Here is a 17,766-nt window from a genome sequence, read left to right as displayed (position 1 = left end):
AAACACCACTTACACTAATTACAATGCTTATTTACATTACTCTACTTACAGTCACTAATAATTACACTACTTACAGTCACTAATAATTACACTACTTACAGTATCCAGCTCTATTAACAACACAATCTACTAATTATGCCATTACATACAAAAAGTACTATTTTCTTTTAACATTGCACAGTGACACATACCGGCGATGGCGACGCCCAGTTAATTCTCTAACAAAAATAAACTACAATAAACTAATAAACAAGGAAGAATATGAGATCTAAGTTTATGCAATGGTCTTCCATTCTTTTCCTTAAAAAAAGGGCAAACACAAAATTATATGAGAAATTCCCATCTAATTTGAAAATCGCGAAGCTTTCTGTTTCTTATAGCAATTATTTTTTCAACTTGTTTTTTAACTTCAACCTTGTGCAAAAACAATCTAAATATTGGAGAGGTGTTATTTTTTCTACATTCCCAAATAGTCAATTTCCCTAAAATTATCAAATAATTTAACAGATCATTCCTCTGAAGTAAGCCAACCATAATATCTTTTAAAGACAAAATTAAATATTCGCTACTAAGATCAAACCACCAGACTGTAAATACGTTCCAAAAAGCTTGCACAAAGGAGCAGTTAAAGAAGAGGTGGTACAGATCTTCCGTATAGGTTCCACAAAAAGAACACTTGTCCGAATCACTTAACCCTATTTTGAACAATTTATCGTTTGTAAACAAAATGAAATTCAATACTCTGTATTGAAACGACCAAACATACTTTTCACTCGCAACAAGATAAGGAATAGAGAAAACTTCCTGCGCATTTGAAAGCTCAAAATCCGCTGTCAACTTTTTAAAGCCATTCGGGATTCTCGCTTTACTTGTTATCATCGTAGAATAAAACTGTTTACACTTTGCAGTATATGCATTAAAAGATTTAGACTTATAATCAAAATTCATAGGATCGAGATTACCCGCTGTGGGGATGGGGCAGGAGCTTTTTGATTTCATATTAATAATAGAAGATCTCAAGGCTGTCCAAGTCAGGAAATTAGTGTTAAGTCCTTTTTGCTTAAAGAATTCATAAGAACGCACATTGTCAACATCGAACTGTAAATCATTCAAATAAGTTATGCCCTTGTCAAAGTATGTTTTATAAAAAACAGGTTTATTATTAATTCGTATATCCTTATTATTCCAAATTACATTTTGAGAATATTTCACATCAGAAAAGGAGCATCTAAAATCCGCCCACCATCTTAGAAGCTGTAAGTAAAACTTACTAAGACTTAAGTCAAGATCATTTACATCATAGTTACATCTAAAAAGAAAACATCCTCCGTATTTTTTTAAGTTGTATTTGAGATAAGAAATCCAGGGCCCTTCCTTCTCATCTATGAGACGCGGAATCCAGGACAATCTTAATGCTTTAATATGTAGCTCAAGGTCTGTGAGATTCAGTCCACCATTCTCTAAAGTATTTATCACAGAAAGCCTTGTGACTTTATCAGGGCCTTTCCACAAAAATTTGTAGATCATTTCCTCCATCTGTTTAATAATTTCGGGTGGGGTTTCTATTATTGAGGAAACATATAATAATTTTGGGATTAGGAAAGATTTAATTATTGTTACTTTGCCAAATAGGGAGAGACCTCTGAGTTTCCATAAATTAATCATTTTTTGAACTTCATTTAATCTATCCTGGAAATTTTGTTTTATAACTTGTTCTTGATCACAGGAGAAGTGGATACCTAGGGTCTTAACACCTGTACACCACTCAAGGTCCAGAGGTGTTCCTAAAGAATTTTTGTTTTTTCCAACCCACATAGCTTTGGTTTTAGAAAGGTTCATTTTTAAGCCAGAACATTTTTCGAAGTCATTAAGGATTTGTATTACTTTTTCGACTGATGAAATATTTGCTAGAGTAGCTGTCATGTCGTCGGCGTACAACAGAGACCTAGTTTCATCTTCCCCGATTTTTATGCCTTCAATATTCTCATTTGTTCTTATAGATATCGCCATAATTTCAATGGCAATTAAAAATAAATAAGGCGACAGAGGGTCTCCCTGCCTAACACCCCTTTCTAGTTGAAAAGGAGAAGAGAAAAAAGCATTATTAAGAACACAACCTGAGAGGTTATTGTAAAACGTTTGAATCCACTTCATGAAGGAGGGTCCGAAATTAAAACACTCTAATGCTTTATAAAGAAATTCATGTTCTATGGAGTCAAAAGCTTTTTCAAAATCAATAAACAGTAAAACACCTGGTAACTGTAGTGCTTCAGTATGAGCGATAATGTCTAAGATTGAACGAGCTGTTTCCCCAATAAACCTACCCTTCATAAAACCGGATTGATTTGCATGGATTACAGAGGGAAGAACATTTTTTATTCTATTTGCGATGACCTTAGTTGCGATTTTTGAGTCGACATTAATCAACGAGATTGGTCTCCAATTTTCCAAAAACATCCTGTCCCTTCCTTTTTTGTCGATCAAGGTGATGATCGCCTGCTTTTGAGAATTTGACATTTGCCCTAGCTCAAAACAATGATTAAAAACTTCAGTCATTAATTCACCAACAGAATTCCAGAAAATTTTATAAAATTCAAAAGGAATTCCATCATTTCCAGGCGTCTTCCCCGTGTCAAAGGTATCAAGTGCTTTAACACATTCCTCTATGGTTATTTGACCCTCGCAGCTTAATCTTTCCTCTTGCGATAGTCGTGGAATATTCGAATTTCCAAGAAAGTGATGTAATGAGTCAGATTGGTCTACCTTCAATTTGCTACTATATAAGTTCTTGTAATACTCCGTAGCGGAATCCAATATTTTTTGATAGTTTTTAGTAATGACTCCACTTAAACAGAGCTTTCTTATGTGTTTCCTGGTGTAATTTCTCTTTTCTAAACTCAAAAAATATTTAGTACTCTTTTCTCCGTATTCATGCCACCTCGCCCTGGCACGCACAATTAATCCATTAGCCTTTTCCTCATAAAAATTTTCCAAGTCCGCTTTGCATTCATCATGAATTTTTTCGACCTCCTCACAGGGGGCCTGCTGAAACTGTGCTTGAGCAATTTGCAATTTTCTTTGCAACATTTCTTCTCTCTCCCTTTTGGTCTTAGCTACTTCTTTTGAGTAATTTATGCAAAAGAGTCTGACTTTATATTTAATCCAATCCCAAGCAACTCTCACATCTGAAAATTCCTCCCCCTCTTTTTTCCATTGGTCTAGCTTTTCTTTCATCTTTCGAACAAAATTTTCATCAGTCAATAAGGAAGTATTCATTTTCCAAAACCCCGGGCCTCGCTGACATTCTTCGATTTCCTGTAGATGTAAGAAAATTGCTGAGTGATCAGACCTTATTGCTGCAATGATGTTGACATCTTTAATCAAGTCCTGAAGTGAATTTGAGATGAGCCAATAATCTAATCTACAAAAAATAAATGGAGATTTTTGGGACCATGTAAAGCTTTTTGCTTGGGGATTTTTTACACGCCATACATCATGCAAATTAAATGTTGTTTGTAATTCTTCAATGCGTTCAACAACTTTCTTCCTTAATACCAGTATCCCACCTTTTTTGTCCAGTAGCGGATTAATGGGACAATTGAAGTCACCACCTATTATTATTTTATCTTCATAAGCGAGACCTTCTTTCCTTAGAACGTCAATTAAATGATCATAGAATTGCACAGCTTGATTATCATTGTTTGGACCGTAAACATTCACTAAAAAATATTTTTCATCATTGATTTGAACTTCAATTCTAATATATCTCCCATTGGAATCAATGACTTTTTTAATTATCTTGCAATCAAACCCCTTTCGAAAGAGTATTGCAACACCCCTTGAACCACTACTCCCATGAGCGAGCTCCAGAGGGGCACCCCATTCAGCTTTCCATTGTTTCTCATTGTTTCCAGTTGAATGCGTTCCTTGAAGAAAAATAATATTTGCATTTTGTTTTCTGCACCATGCAAAAATTGCGCGTCGTTTCTTAAAATTGCTCAAGCCTCTAACATTTAATGAAAGCATTCTAAAATCACTCATTTCTGCTATGATTTTTCTTATTTGGTACGGAAAAAACCTGGAAGACCATTTGCCTTATAACACACCTTTGAATAATTATTTGCATCGCTCTACACAAAGAAACGAAAACACTGACACAAAAATATAAACACATAGTAAATAATTTAGCTTGGAAAATAATATCAAATTTCAAATTTTCATCTTTTCTCCTGAAGGAGTGTAGCATCCTTTCTCTCCCCTTCAGCCGCACTCGCTCCAAACCGATAAATATTAACTTAATAACATGATTGACAGTAATTATGGCTTCCTATAAATGTATTTTATCATTTGTCAAAAAAAAAAAAAGATTGACAAAGAGCGCCTTCGAATTCGTGAAATTAAATGAAGAGCTAGATAATTCATCTTAAAATATTGTAGACAGTTCTAGAGCAAAGATAGTATATTTGATAGTAAAGCAATACGCGATCAAGTCCAGTAGTCGGTTTAGCTGGTGTTGGCATTTTCAGCTTGCAGGTAGAAGGACTTAAGTTTTGACTCACCATTCAATTTAAAAATGATCCTGGCCGGTACGCTCCAAGGAATATAGGCGAATTGGACATCTTCTCGACTACGGATTTCATTCAGGTGCCTCTCTTTAAGCTTTTTGCGCTGCTCCCTCACAGATTTTGATACGTCGTCTGAAATGTATAGATTTGCTTCATGGAAAGGATTCTCTCTTAACTTAGAGGCCGCATTACGCAAGATGTATTCCTTGGCGGTATATTTTAATAAATATACGTGAACTGGCCTAGGTAGAGTTGCACCACTTGTAGGACTTTGCCTTTGTTTGATATTTGTGCGGTGGGCCCGCATTACTTCTATCTCCTCTAGGCCCATGTGTTCCGTCAAGATCGAAGTTACAAGCGCTAAGCAGGACGAGTCTTTTTCGGCACCTTCTGGAATGTTCCAAATAACAATATTATTTCTCTTAGAACGATTCTCCATTTCTTCTAATTTCTTCTCAAGTAGTTCCACTTGTACTAAATCAGCTTTCTTCTGCAAGGTTTGTTTCACTGCTTCCATTTCTTGGTTCATCCCTTCTAAACCTGCGGATAATTCGCTCGTTGTAGTTTCAAGCGTTGTCAGCTTCGTTAAGATAGTATCATGGCGACTTTGGCTCGAAGCTTCCAACTTATCGATTTTTTCTGCAAGACTTTTCACCAGGCGACTCAGCTCCGCAACGTTTTCCGCCGACATGGTAGACTGAACTTTAAGCTTCTTTCCTGAGCGCAGAATACTCATACTAAAAACTTTGAAGCCATTTTAGATACTTTTCGAGCAGAGCGCGGAACGGCACGTCTTACTACCTCGAAGCCATGCCCAAGTAGAAAGTTTCTTTTCGTGCTTGATTTGTTGCAAATAACATTTGTGTTGTGTAATGTTGACTTCTTTTTCACAGCTCGGACATATTTGCAGTCCACAATGTTTTATATGTTCTTGTGGAGAGGATGAAAATACTCTTTACGCTCTGAACATTGTTTTTAAGTCTTGCACACACTGTTTTCACTTTAGGCTATCCTTTGTCTATTGACTCTGTACAATTGATGATTGACTTGCCATGTGATTCCAAAGAATCTCCTCCCACAATTATGGCAGGGTACTTCAGGCTTGTCTTCATTTTTAAAAATTTTGTAGTGTGGATAGTTTCTCTTACAGCAGGAACGACGTTTTGTTTGTTTACATTTGTGATGAGAAAAGTCTTCTGTCGAGTGCGCTTTTTCACATTCGAGACAAAAATAGCACGAATTAAAAAAAGCAGGTAGTTTGGTAAAGACATCTTACTGTCCATCGTGCATTAACAATATGATGTGTTTTTCACTTTCCGGTCCTTTATGCACAATTGTATGTCCGTGTTTTGCAGAGACCACGATAAATTGATACCCGGAGAGTACAATTTCAAATAGACATGGTTTGATACTACTCTGGTTTACAGATTTGATAAATGTAACCGAAGAGGCTACAATTAATAGACCCAAACGTTTCGACACTCCTGTCTAGTGCCTTCATCAAGGGGGATTCAAACGCTGCAAAAAGAGGTTGTCTTTGAGTACATCTGTCCGATGTACTGTCAAACGTGTACCAAACGTCAGTTTGGTACATGTTTGAAAGAGCATCAAAAAGCGGTTTTCTTTTGCAAGAAAGAAAATTCAGCTTTATCGGAGCACACATACCTAACTAATCATACAATCGGGTGGGATAATTCTAAAATTATCATCACTAATCGGGGTTACCACCAGCTCCTTTGTCTGGAAGTTTGGCATATAAACTCCGCCCACGCTCCCTTAAATCGTGATGATGGCGGCTTACTTCCTGACGCCTATTTACACTTCGTCAAAAAAAAAGGCAGCGTATTAGTGATCATATAGAAGGACCTCTTGTTGCAGCGTTTAGCTTCCCTCTCCCTTTTAAGTAACGCACGTGTCAATTTTTCATCTTACACCTTTCCAATATGAATGACTCATTTGCGTGGAGGAGTTAACGAAAATGTCTCAAAAAATACTGGTCTTTCTACTTTTGAAAGAAAACGGTTCAAATCGCGTTGTGGAGACGACAAGAGAGGAATATAACATGGACGGAACAATTGTCTTCAATCCAGAATTTGACGAAGGAACTGGCTTCATTCTGCAAGAATTCAAAGTCTTGAAGAATTTTCATCAGAGAAAAGATGTGACTATGGCTATACAAATGGTGTACTAGGTGATGGAAGACGAAGAAAATTGGCGTCCGTATCCTGCAATGCTAAAGTTTTATCACTTTGTTCAATCCAAGACATTTTACAGTGTGGTTCAATGTATTGAAGGTAATTTGATGATGTGTCAGTCTCTTATAAAATGTATCCTGTATCTTGTATTGACGCTCATAAACCACTAAAAGCTCAAAGATTCTTATTTGGATCTAGTGTTAAAAACTTTAAAGTATTGTTTGAAGAAAATCAAGGATAATTATCACAGGTTTAAAGATGTAATTTCAACACTACAACTATTAAAAAGATTTGTCTTTGAAATAAAATGTAATTCTTATTCTGATCAAAAAAATAAAATGTTGTTCCTGTCTTTTTTATGCTACATATCCCTGGAAACTTTTTTGTAGCTGTTCGTTTTTCTTGGTAAGGCATACGTCTGCCCACTGAAAGAAACTACATCCTCCATAATCGCGACGGAAAAAGTAAGGTCCTCCAGGGTTGAACTGCGACCTGCTCACTTTAAGGGATTCTTGACTGTTACGTTCACACATGGTTTTACCGTGCAATTTTCTTTACACCGCATGGACCTTTTTGATAAGGGCTTCCATGTAAGATTGAAAATAACCTTTGTGCGAGAACAATCCACAGGGCGACATGGGATATTTAATGTACCAATCCATGTTGGATTGTGCGTGGAATTCAGCCAGGTTGCATCGAAGAAAGAGACAAACAGTTAGATCGTTTTTTTTCATCCACTGCGCTGATTGAAGTGGCTGTACGGGCTGTCCGTGACAAGTCGAATCCCAGTTCAGTCAGCAATTCCTCTGGTGTGAAGTCAGGACTCGTCTGGGTATTCACAGTAGTTGCTAAAGATGGCATCTCCACTTTACTTTCTCTTTTATGTTTCTTTTCTTTTTTGTGCCTCTTTTTATCTATAGAAGGTACACCGTCCACCATTTTTTGTAAAGAATAATAATCTTGTTTATTTGACCACATCTTGGATAAAAACGAGGAGAAAAAAGTGAGGTGACTCGTTTTTTATCGAGGTCATGTGCTTACGCCACCATCAGGTTCATCCAAGCCGTCCATGAATCTTTCGTCAGGTATTATTCGTAGCCAATCAAAGAACATGTCAACGTCTCGACGTGTAAATCCAAGAATCTCATAGGTGAAAACCAATTCTTTTGTTCTGAATGGCAGCAGTTCCTCCAATAGCATCTCACTCATTTGACTTCGCGAAATGATATTCCTTACAAGTTGCATGTCCTCGTAATTCCATATTGGATTGTATACACCTTGTTCTGCCAGGATTTTCATCCATTCAACGTAGATCTCAATACATTTTGTTTTTTGCAATCCTTTGTCGAGCTTGTAACTCATCTCATCTACATATCGGAGTCTTTTTAATGAAAAAAAAGGACTGCGTAGTAGGTTGTCTTTCCTTTTGTGAATGACTTTCAAAACTGCAGCCACCCAATATTTTTTCCAGTAATTATTTTTGATTTCCTCTCAAAATTTTAGCTTTTTATTGCAAGAAAAATAGGTTTCACTCATTGTTTCTGGACAACGCACGAATGAGATGAATAGATATTGATTTTATCAACTCTATTTACACGCTATTCTATTCTATATATGTAATGCATTGCTTTCACATCTTTCAGTTTGAAGATGGAACGGTTAGGAAAAGAATGGTTGTGGCGACGCATTTACAGAGGAATGTAAACCTTAGAAAAAAGAAGTTTTTACCCATCGTTCTTTAAAAAAGTGAATGGTAAAGGTGATGCTGATGAAGTATTTGTCTATTTTACCAGCGAGATAGATGTAGAATGGAAAATCGGTCGGTTCATCATTCATATGGAGTGTATGAGGGATAATCTCCCCGAAGCGGACTTTGAAGAACAAGAAAACTGGGTATTTAATTATCACGCGTCCAATGTACCCACATTCACTTCTGAAACTAGCTCTCTTCATTCGATGTTGTAGCAAAATTATCTTGTAGACAAAATCATGGGAATGAACAAGAAAAAGAAAAGAGAGTTTGATAATCAAAAGAAATTAGAGCGTATGTTGTTAAAGACTTACTATGATTTTTAAAATCCTGAAAGTTATGGTGGATTGCAACGACTGCACAAAGCCACGGACGTACCCATGAAGAAATTTAAAATTACTATACAAAAAATTTAATCTACACTCTACACAGTCAATGCTACTTGAAAATATTTGCATTTTTTACCCGATATTGTCAAAGTTTAGAATGCTTCGGTTCATCGAGCTATAGGAATAGCACCTAAATATGTCAACCTTTACGACAATGGAAAAATCTATAAGAGATTGTATGGTGAAAATTGTTTGGAAAAGCTAACAGCAAGAAAGTCAGAGAACATCAACTGAATGTAGGTGATAAGGTCCATGTTAAGTAAAGTCCCAAGAACTTTTAAAAAAGGTTATTTACCAAGATGGACAGAATAAATTTTTTTTGTAGACAGGAATTTGGATTCCTTTGTTCCAACTTATAAGATCAAAAGGTTGTGACGGTACACCAGTCAAAGGTACGTTTTACGAAGAAATACAAAAAAGTCAATTCAAAGGAATACACCTTTTTCCGAATCGAAAAAGTATTAAAGAAAAAAGACGGAAAAGCTTTAGTCAGTTGGAAAAGGTTGGCCTGCTAAGTACAACAGTAGAACAGATCAGAAAGATATCTATGACATCAACAAAAAAATGAGTCGAACTGGCATGGGCTACCTCACTTTACCGAGTAATTCAAGTTCTGTGACATTTCCCGACAATAATTCCGGACATTACAAAGTCAAGTAAGTCAAGGAAATATTTTTACCCGAAGACGACAGGGAAGTGGTTTTAGCTAATATCTCATTACCACATTCGTTGAGTCCTACCACTAGGATTGGCTTACAAAAAAAGAATTTTAGTATGAACAACTCCGTTTGGAAAAACCCAAAGATGGCATCGCATATTGGAATAGACGTATCTCACTGTAGAATAGTAAACTCTATTTAGATATGGCTCAAAATACTCGTGATTGGATCGAAATAGACAAAGAGTTTAAAGCTAAAAAACCTAAATTTTAAACATTTGTTTGGCAGAGTGTCCTGGGTACGTCTAAATTGCATATTGACAATGGAGGAGTTACCGGAGATGGTCGTAACATGTACGAAAACCGTGTGTTCATAAATTTAGAATTGGCCAAAGCGTTTAGTTTGGTAATAGCGGAGCTCGCAGCAAAGGTAGTATGCGCGGCCAAATGTACCGCGGGCACGTCAACGCCAGAGGTTTACTCTTGTTCAGCGGAGGTTTGAGCGTAACGTGTGCACAACACTTGTACACAGCTGAGGAGACTCTGGGTTCGAGAATAATTTCATTTTCTTGTTCCATATTGTTGGGAAACCTTTTTAACGGTTTGCACAATTTTCTTTCCGGCTTTTGAAAAATTCCAACCTCTTGCCGCAAGTATTTTTATGGAGACCCCAAAAATTGCCTATTGACTTAAAAATTTAACCCTAGAGCATCTATAGTAGAATCAGTTCTCTACTTGAACACGGAGAAATTGTGAATGAAACTCTATTAATATACGAACGTTATCCATAGTAGGGGCTTTAGTTTTGTTGACGAGACGTGCGGGAAAAAAATGCGAGCTCCGCTTTTAGGCTTGGCTAAATCTATATATTGCCCGAGGCAGATGGTAGTGTTATTGGTACTGATGGTGGTTACATATTATCCAGTTTAATGGAAAGCGATCATTTTAAAGATTCCACAAGCGATCAACATATGGTAAATTTTAAAGGTAAACTGTGGGAAATTGTATCACTCACACACAGCGGTAAGTCACGCAAGGTTTTATGAATGTTTTCTTTCGTGAACTGGTACCTCTCAAAACTTAATCAATCCTTCCGAAAACCATCACCGAGCCATTAAAAGAGACGGTTGTGCTTGTACACAGATTTAGTACGGACTCAAATCGTTGGAAACACAGAAATGCATTTGTTAAGAGAAGTACTGTGTGACGGAAGACATGGAAGAAACCAATGCGAACCCAAACATTTACAATTAATTACTCTCAGAAAAAATAGTTTGATACTGTGGAAGTGGGTATCAGTGAAACAAACTGTTTTTACGAATCCAGATAGTGAGACGATTGTCACATTTTGTTCTAAAAGACGAAGTCAAAAGTGAATAAAAAAGACAGAAAGTTTTTGATGTCATTTGGTTTTGTTCAAGCAGTCTAATCATGAGTTTTTACTTGAAACTACCATACGGATCAAGTTCTATCACTTATCCCAACAGCAATCCCGAAGTTACATAGTCAAATTAGCAAAAGAGATGTTTTTACTCGGAGACGTTGGGAAGTGTCCTTGGCTACTATTTCGTTTGCGGATTTGGTCAGTCATAGAGGATCTCTTAACATTCAATCTAAATACCCCGTAGTGTTGTCAGTGGATATGTTGGTCAAAATACTAGACGAAAATGGACAACAAACACCAGTGAGAGATTATTCTCAAGGTGGTGCACCAATAAAAAAGGAGAAAATGGGGATGATGTACTAACAAGGCATCCAATCTATCGTAAGGACATGAAGAATTGCTAAAATTATTTTCCCAAGTCATTATAAAACAGATAAGTTTTTTGGGACCGAATGATTCGCGAAATTTAGAAAGAAATGTACGCAAAATTTGCAGTGAGAGTAACTGAATGGATCGATCATGATTTTCCTCATCAGAAAAAACATCCACTGCTTGAATGAGTGAACATTACTGACAATCATCATCTAAAGATCGACAGCGAGGGAATAAGATACACTGATATCTTTGCACCAGAAAAAGACAAAGACGGTAAAGTCAAATCTTTAGAACAAGTAACTTTGGAATTTTTACAAGGCAGTTATGTAGATATTGATTTTGAACTTGTCAAATCGTTCAAGCTCATAGAAGAAACTGAATATCAAGATAAAACTTTTTCCACATTGACTGGTGCTGTGAGATACGAACATTTTGGAGAGCCTACCCTAAAGACTGGGTCAAATAATAAGATGTCAAAAATGTGGGATATCATAGAGTGTGAACCCATTACCAATTGTGGAAACGTAAAATATGTACGATTTTATTCGCACGTCAATAGATATTTTGCTAAACTTTACGAGGCATTTTTTGTAAAGTTTGTTGAACCTAATAGAACTCTCTATGTCTATACAGATCATACAGATCTAATACAAACGAAAAATTGGGGGTGATACAAAGAAAGATTTGTTAAAAGAAGTGATTTCAACAATTTGCTTAAAGGAAGAACACAGTTTGAGCAACGTCAATTAGAATACATTCCTATCTGAAGAAATAGATTTGACACAGTGGAATTAGGAATCAGCGAGACAGATAGTAGACAAACAGAATTTAATCGTGGAGAGACCATTTTGACAGTCAAGTTTAAAAGACGCAGTCAATCAAATTAACATGTATTGCCGGGGTTATAAATAAAATGAAGCAATGGAACCTACATCATCATTCATTATGGATTTAGCCGAGATAGGCGCAAACAACACTTCAAGCATCACTTCTCCAAATGGATGTAATTGGACCAGTGATAATTGTCCTCATCATAAGTACTATTTTTTCGATGATTTAAGGAAGACCAGGCTGGAAGGAAGACAGTCTCGTTTTTAAAGTTTAATTCTAGGTATGGATCCATCCACCATGTTGAAAGTGAGAGGAGAGTTGGTTAAACCCATTACCCAGGGAAGAGATTATGAACAAATTCAACACTGCAGCGGAACCAGGGAAGCCAACAGACTTTGAGCCATTACCCGAGTAAGGAACATGATGGAGGTTTTCTCTTTCTTACAGATGAAATATTCTACCTTCCTACTACTATGGAAGTGCCGCGAGTAAGGTGAATTTTCAGGGGTCTGCTCAGAAGATGGAACGTCAGCTGCAGGATGTCATTGAAAGTACGGCTAGTCTCAAAGAGCCTCACGTGCAAAAGTACCTGATGAAAAACTGGTAAAGGTTCCGAAATATTGGAGGATTAATCATGAAAAATGGTTATTCTTTCAATACTGTGTGGAAAGCCAACGAAAAGTATCGTTCACCAACCAACTTGTTTCCAAAAAAGCTATACAAAATTATAAGGTTAACCTAGTGGATTTATGGATGTTGGAAAAATAAATCACTTGTTGCTACTATAAATAAGGGTTATGTTTTTTCGTGTCATCCCATTTCAAAGAAAAAAAAAGAGGTGGTGCGCTAAGATATTACACGCCTGAAGGCCAAAGAGGAAGGGATCTGGCGATCTCCTCAAACGTGGTTTAAAAATGGTCAGACCTCATGCAAAAAAAGCCTTCAAAAGAGCCAAAAGTGAAAGTAGTTCAGTTAGACTTATTTTCATACAATAGACGGAGAAAAAATGGTAATCATGAATATTCCCATTCTCAGACCCTCGAATCCATTTAGAAATCAAGGTTATTTCATGCGTCTAGCTGGTCAAAGAGGTGGATCAGTAGGTGGAACTGTAATGAGAAGACGATGACGCCGAAGAACTAGGCGTCGAAGTAGACATTTGGAAGGAGGAGTCAAAGAACTTGTAGAGGAAGCAGTTGATGTAGGAGTTGCCTTCAAAAAGGATCCAAAGCATAGAGGATTTGGAGCAGTGCGAGTTACTGGTAGGGAAACAAGGTTTACAAGGAAGCCATGGGAAGTTTAAAAGACTGAGATTCTCTTGAAACCGTTCATTTCACAAAAGATGAGTGTTACTTTTGCAGTGGGTGAAGCCTCATCGGCTCATGCGAAATCAGAAAAGATTAGTAATGATTGGCTCGATCGTTTGACGGTTCCACCTACCAATATTACTTACAACAGTTACAGAATAGTAGAAATCAGTCGCATCAGTGAAAGTATTACCCCTATAGAATTTGTATTCCCAGGTAGTCGAGAATATCTGGATTCTTTAAGAAAACAGATGGAGGAAGTCTGGCAGATGCGGATAGCCGATTATTGGCTCCTAATGCATTTCACGCAATCATCATACAGCCTTCCGTCACGTCAACGGAGCCTTAATCACCGAACAGACAGATTCGTATGCCTACAAAGCTTACTTGGAAAGCATCCTGAATCATGGAACAGAAGAGGAAACCATCCTTAAACTGCAGGGAGATTACACAACCTTAGATCACCCACTAATACTTACAGCTAATAGCGTTGACAAAACCACACCGCACGCACACTACACAGCTCTAAACGCCGAACGAAAAAAGGCCGTAGAGAACTCTCTTCTCATGGAGGACAGAGTTGTGGATGGAAATACCATGTAACTAATCGGTATGCCTCAAGTCGATCTGTTCAAAGTAGGACGGTGTCTCATTCCAGTAGTAGATTTGAAAATAAGGTTTACATCCAATGATCCGAAATTCTTCATGAATGGACAAGGTACAGTTAATGTCAGGTTACCAGCTGGAGACTTGAAAATGATATTATTCGCTTGTCTGGTCAAAGTTAGGTCGGATGTGTACAAAAACATTGTGACCATGAGACATAGATGTGTATCATCCCACAGTATGATCTGAAATCAGGACCTACATCTTATCCGTCAATCACACAAACTCTGAAGCTACAGATGTGTTTAATGGAAGGGTGCCGGACCGAGTGGTAGTAGCACTCATGCATCAGGGCTGTTTTAAAAATGCCTACTATAGAAACCCATTCAACTTTGTAAAAGCTAAATTAACTAGTATCAAACAACTCGTTGAAGGAGGAGAATAGCCGTATCTACCGCTGGAAATCAATAGAGACAAAGATCAAAGGGACGTGGAAGGATACCATAGACTTATCAAAGCCGGTTGTGCAGATTGGAGACGTAAGTGTATGATCAAACCAGAACATTGGGGAGAAGGTAAGACTATGACCTTGTTCAAGTGGGACAATGTAGGAAACAATTGCTAAAAGAAAGAAACCATAAATTTTTACGACCAACCAAGCCGGTTGTATACTGTTATGAAGCCTGTCAGCCTACGACATTTACCAGAATGAAAAAAGAACAAGGAATTCAACTTTACATAGAGATATCCAGTAGCGAGTTGTCAGACAAATGGTATGTAAAAAGTCGGGGTGGAATCATGGTCTTAGACGATTTGATGGATGAAGGAAGTAACGACCAAAGAATATTGGACCTTTTCACCAGACTCCCATCATCGAAATATCACCGTCATCCACATGTGAAAAGACCAAATCTAGGAATGCGCATTAAATCGATGCCTTTAAAAATCCCAGAGATCAAGTGGGAGTACGCAATCTCACCCAACAGGTCAAAGAAGTACTGAACGTATATAGAGATGCCACAGAGAGACCTTACGGGTATTTAATGTTTGGTTTAAATCCAAACTCATCCGATCAAGAACAATTGAAGGCTAATCTACCACGAGACGAAGGATATACGACCGCGTATCATAAAAGACACAAAAACCAAGGATGAATAATCCTGTAATAGGATTACCGAATTTTTTAATCATGAGTCGAGCTGAATTAGATTTGTTGTCACGAGCCACAGATGTTTCAGGACTCGATTTTCAAGAAATTATGCTTGGGTCACCCTCCAACGCACGTTCGCCGTCTGTAGAACCGCCTACTTCCACACCGGCAGGATCGGGTGTGTCACAAAATCCACATCCCCGTACCTTTCATACCTTCACCCACTATTAGAAGACAACCTAGGAGATTATTTGTATTGGCAAGTGATCAAGTACGAGCTCAATGAATAAACCCAATGATTTACACGGGAAGACCCATCAGAGAAGTAGGAAGAACATCAGGTCGATTAAGCACTTAACAAGGGTAAAAAATGAATAAGCAGAAAGGAGAATCTTTACCAGCTCTTGCGGCTATTCTTGCTGTGTTTGCAGGTAGGTTTGCAGTAGGTAGACTATTGGGTTTAGGCCGTTTTTACAAGCTATTGTTTCTACGGCTAATAGCAACAGAAGAAAATATTTAATCAAATATGCTAACAAAGATCAAGTGAATGCAGTGAGTAAAATAGTCTTGAATCTACCTAAAAAAACAACATGGCAGTGAGTCCGGTAACGATGGCAATATTGAGACTTTACAAACAACCTTCGGACGTATTGAAAGTAAAGCCGTACCGCTTAAAAAAAGAAGACAAGCCATGCAAAGTCAGAACGGTGGAAGATGGATTATCAACCGTAATCAAAACCTGTTGTCATCGGGCAAAAAAATGTATTTCCAATAAAATGTACATGATTCCTGCAGCAGTTCCTCAGGCGGTCAATTATTTCAAAGGAAGATGGACTAAATATCCTACTTTAGATACAGCAGCTAAATTTATGAGTAGAAATCTCGGTATCTTGAATAATCCTAAGATTTAGAATAGTGGCAAAAAGCAAGCCATTAACAGATCGATCCATCTACAAATTTGTACATAAAAAGGGCAACTCCCAGCTGCCTTTCCCGCGGAGCAGATCCTGAACTGTTGGAAAAGATCTTAAAAGAGGAAGATGAGGATCTAGTCACTCCAGTACAGCAAAAATTACTCAAAAGGATCTTAAGCGGTGTCACACCCAAAAAACAGGAACCGCTTACAATCAAGAAAAGACCAGCGCCACCAAAACCACCGAGAAGTAAAAAGCAAAATACTACAGGACCTTTCATTCCTTGGAGTGAGTTACCATTTTTCGAAGGCGGCGATACCCCAGACTTAGAAAGTGCTATAGGAAGAACCTCAAGAAGACTAAGAAAATAAAACACTCCCAAAACCTGTTACGATGTACGTTAATTGAGATCTGCTAAAGGGTGGACCAGTTGGGATCCAAATGGAAAGAAGAAAAAAAGTTAAAAGTAGCAATAAAGGATTTATGTATTATAATTTGCTTGAAAAATATTGATTCACTTTTGTAAATTGTGAAACAAACAACGTTTTTGTAACAGAAATAAACCTTTTTATTCATAACTGTACCTGTGTATGTTATTTCAATCTTCATTCTACAAAGTAAACTGTTCAAGGTCGTTTTCTTTTTCAAAATAATCTCTCGTGGTCCTCGCTTTTTGAGAAAGTTGCCCAATTTGAATGTATCGATGTACCATTGTCTTTTGGATTTTTCCTTCTGGTTTTTCTACCGCTCCTCCTTTTTTTTCCTTGAATCGATTCTCCAACTCAGTCACCTTTTTCATAAATGTTTGAGCATCTTTTGAAAGACCTCCCACACTTTCCAACGGAGTAGATTCATATCCATCTACATTCGGCGTCAATGTAGGCGATGCTACTTGTCCAGCCATGATGAAACGATTTGAAATGACGCGATGAGAACATCAATTTATACTCTTTTCACAATTGTAACGTATAAAAGGTTCGTAGGCAACTTTTTTACATCACTTTTAACTCAGCAGGGTAAAAAATAACAAGCAAAGTAAGAACTTTCTCATCCAACTCAAGTCCATCACAGATGATGTAAGATACATTCTACACGATATGAACGCTCTCGTCGTTCGTGCAGAAACCACTAAGAAACAAGTGGCAGATATAAGACTCTACAATCAAATTGATCCATCCTTCTCCGAACTACCTTAACAATGGAAACAAGAGAAACTCTCTCAAGAAAACAGAAATACACAACTTGAAAAACAGCTGGACAACAATAATTGTAAAGAATAATGTACAGAAATCCTATGATGTCATCCAATTGTATCTCGTGATTTTTCCAAACTAGTGCACAGGTACCTGAGCGGTTTTAAAGATGGCACGAGAATGGAATGTAAAATTCCAGACATCTGATTGGCCTATTCGTACCACTTGAACAAAATATTCTCATTTGATTTGCTCTCCTCCATACTGACCCCAATTGCTACTACTATTTTTTTAGAATTTTATATTAATCGACATATTTTATATACAAATGTAACAGATACGCAAACAAATTGTTACACAAACGTGCTTGAAACCTTCTTTTTAATGTTATTATAGATAAAAAGGTAATTGCTTTTTCGAGGTTTCGTGCATTTCTAGCTCTGCTTTTA

Source organism: Pocillopora damicornis, chromosome 10 (genome assembly GCF_964200805.1).
Source record: "Pocillopora damicornis chromosome 10, jaPocDami1.2, whole genome shotgun sequence".
Lineage (NCBI taxonomy): Eukaryota > Metazoa > Cnidaria > Anthozoa > Scleractinia > Pocilloporidae > Pocillopora > Pocillopora damicornis.
This window is presented reverse-complemented; position numbering follows the sequence as displayed.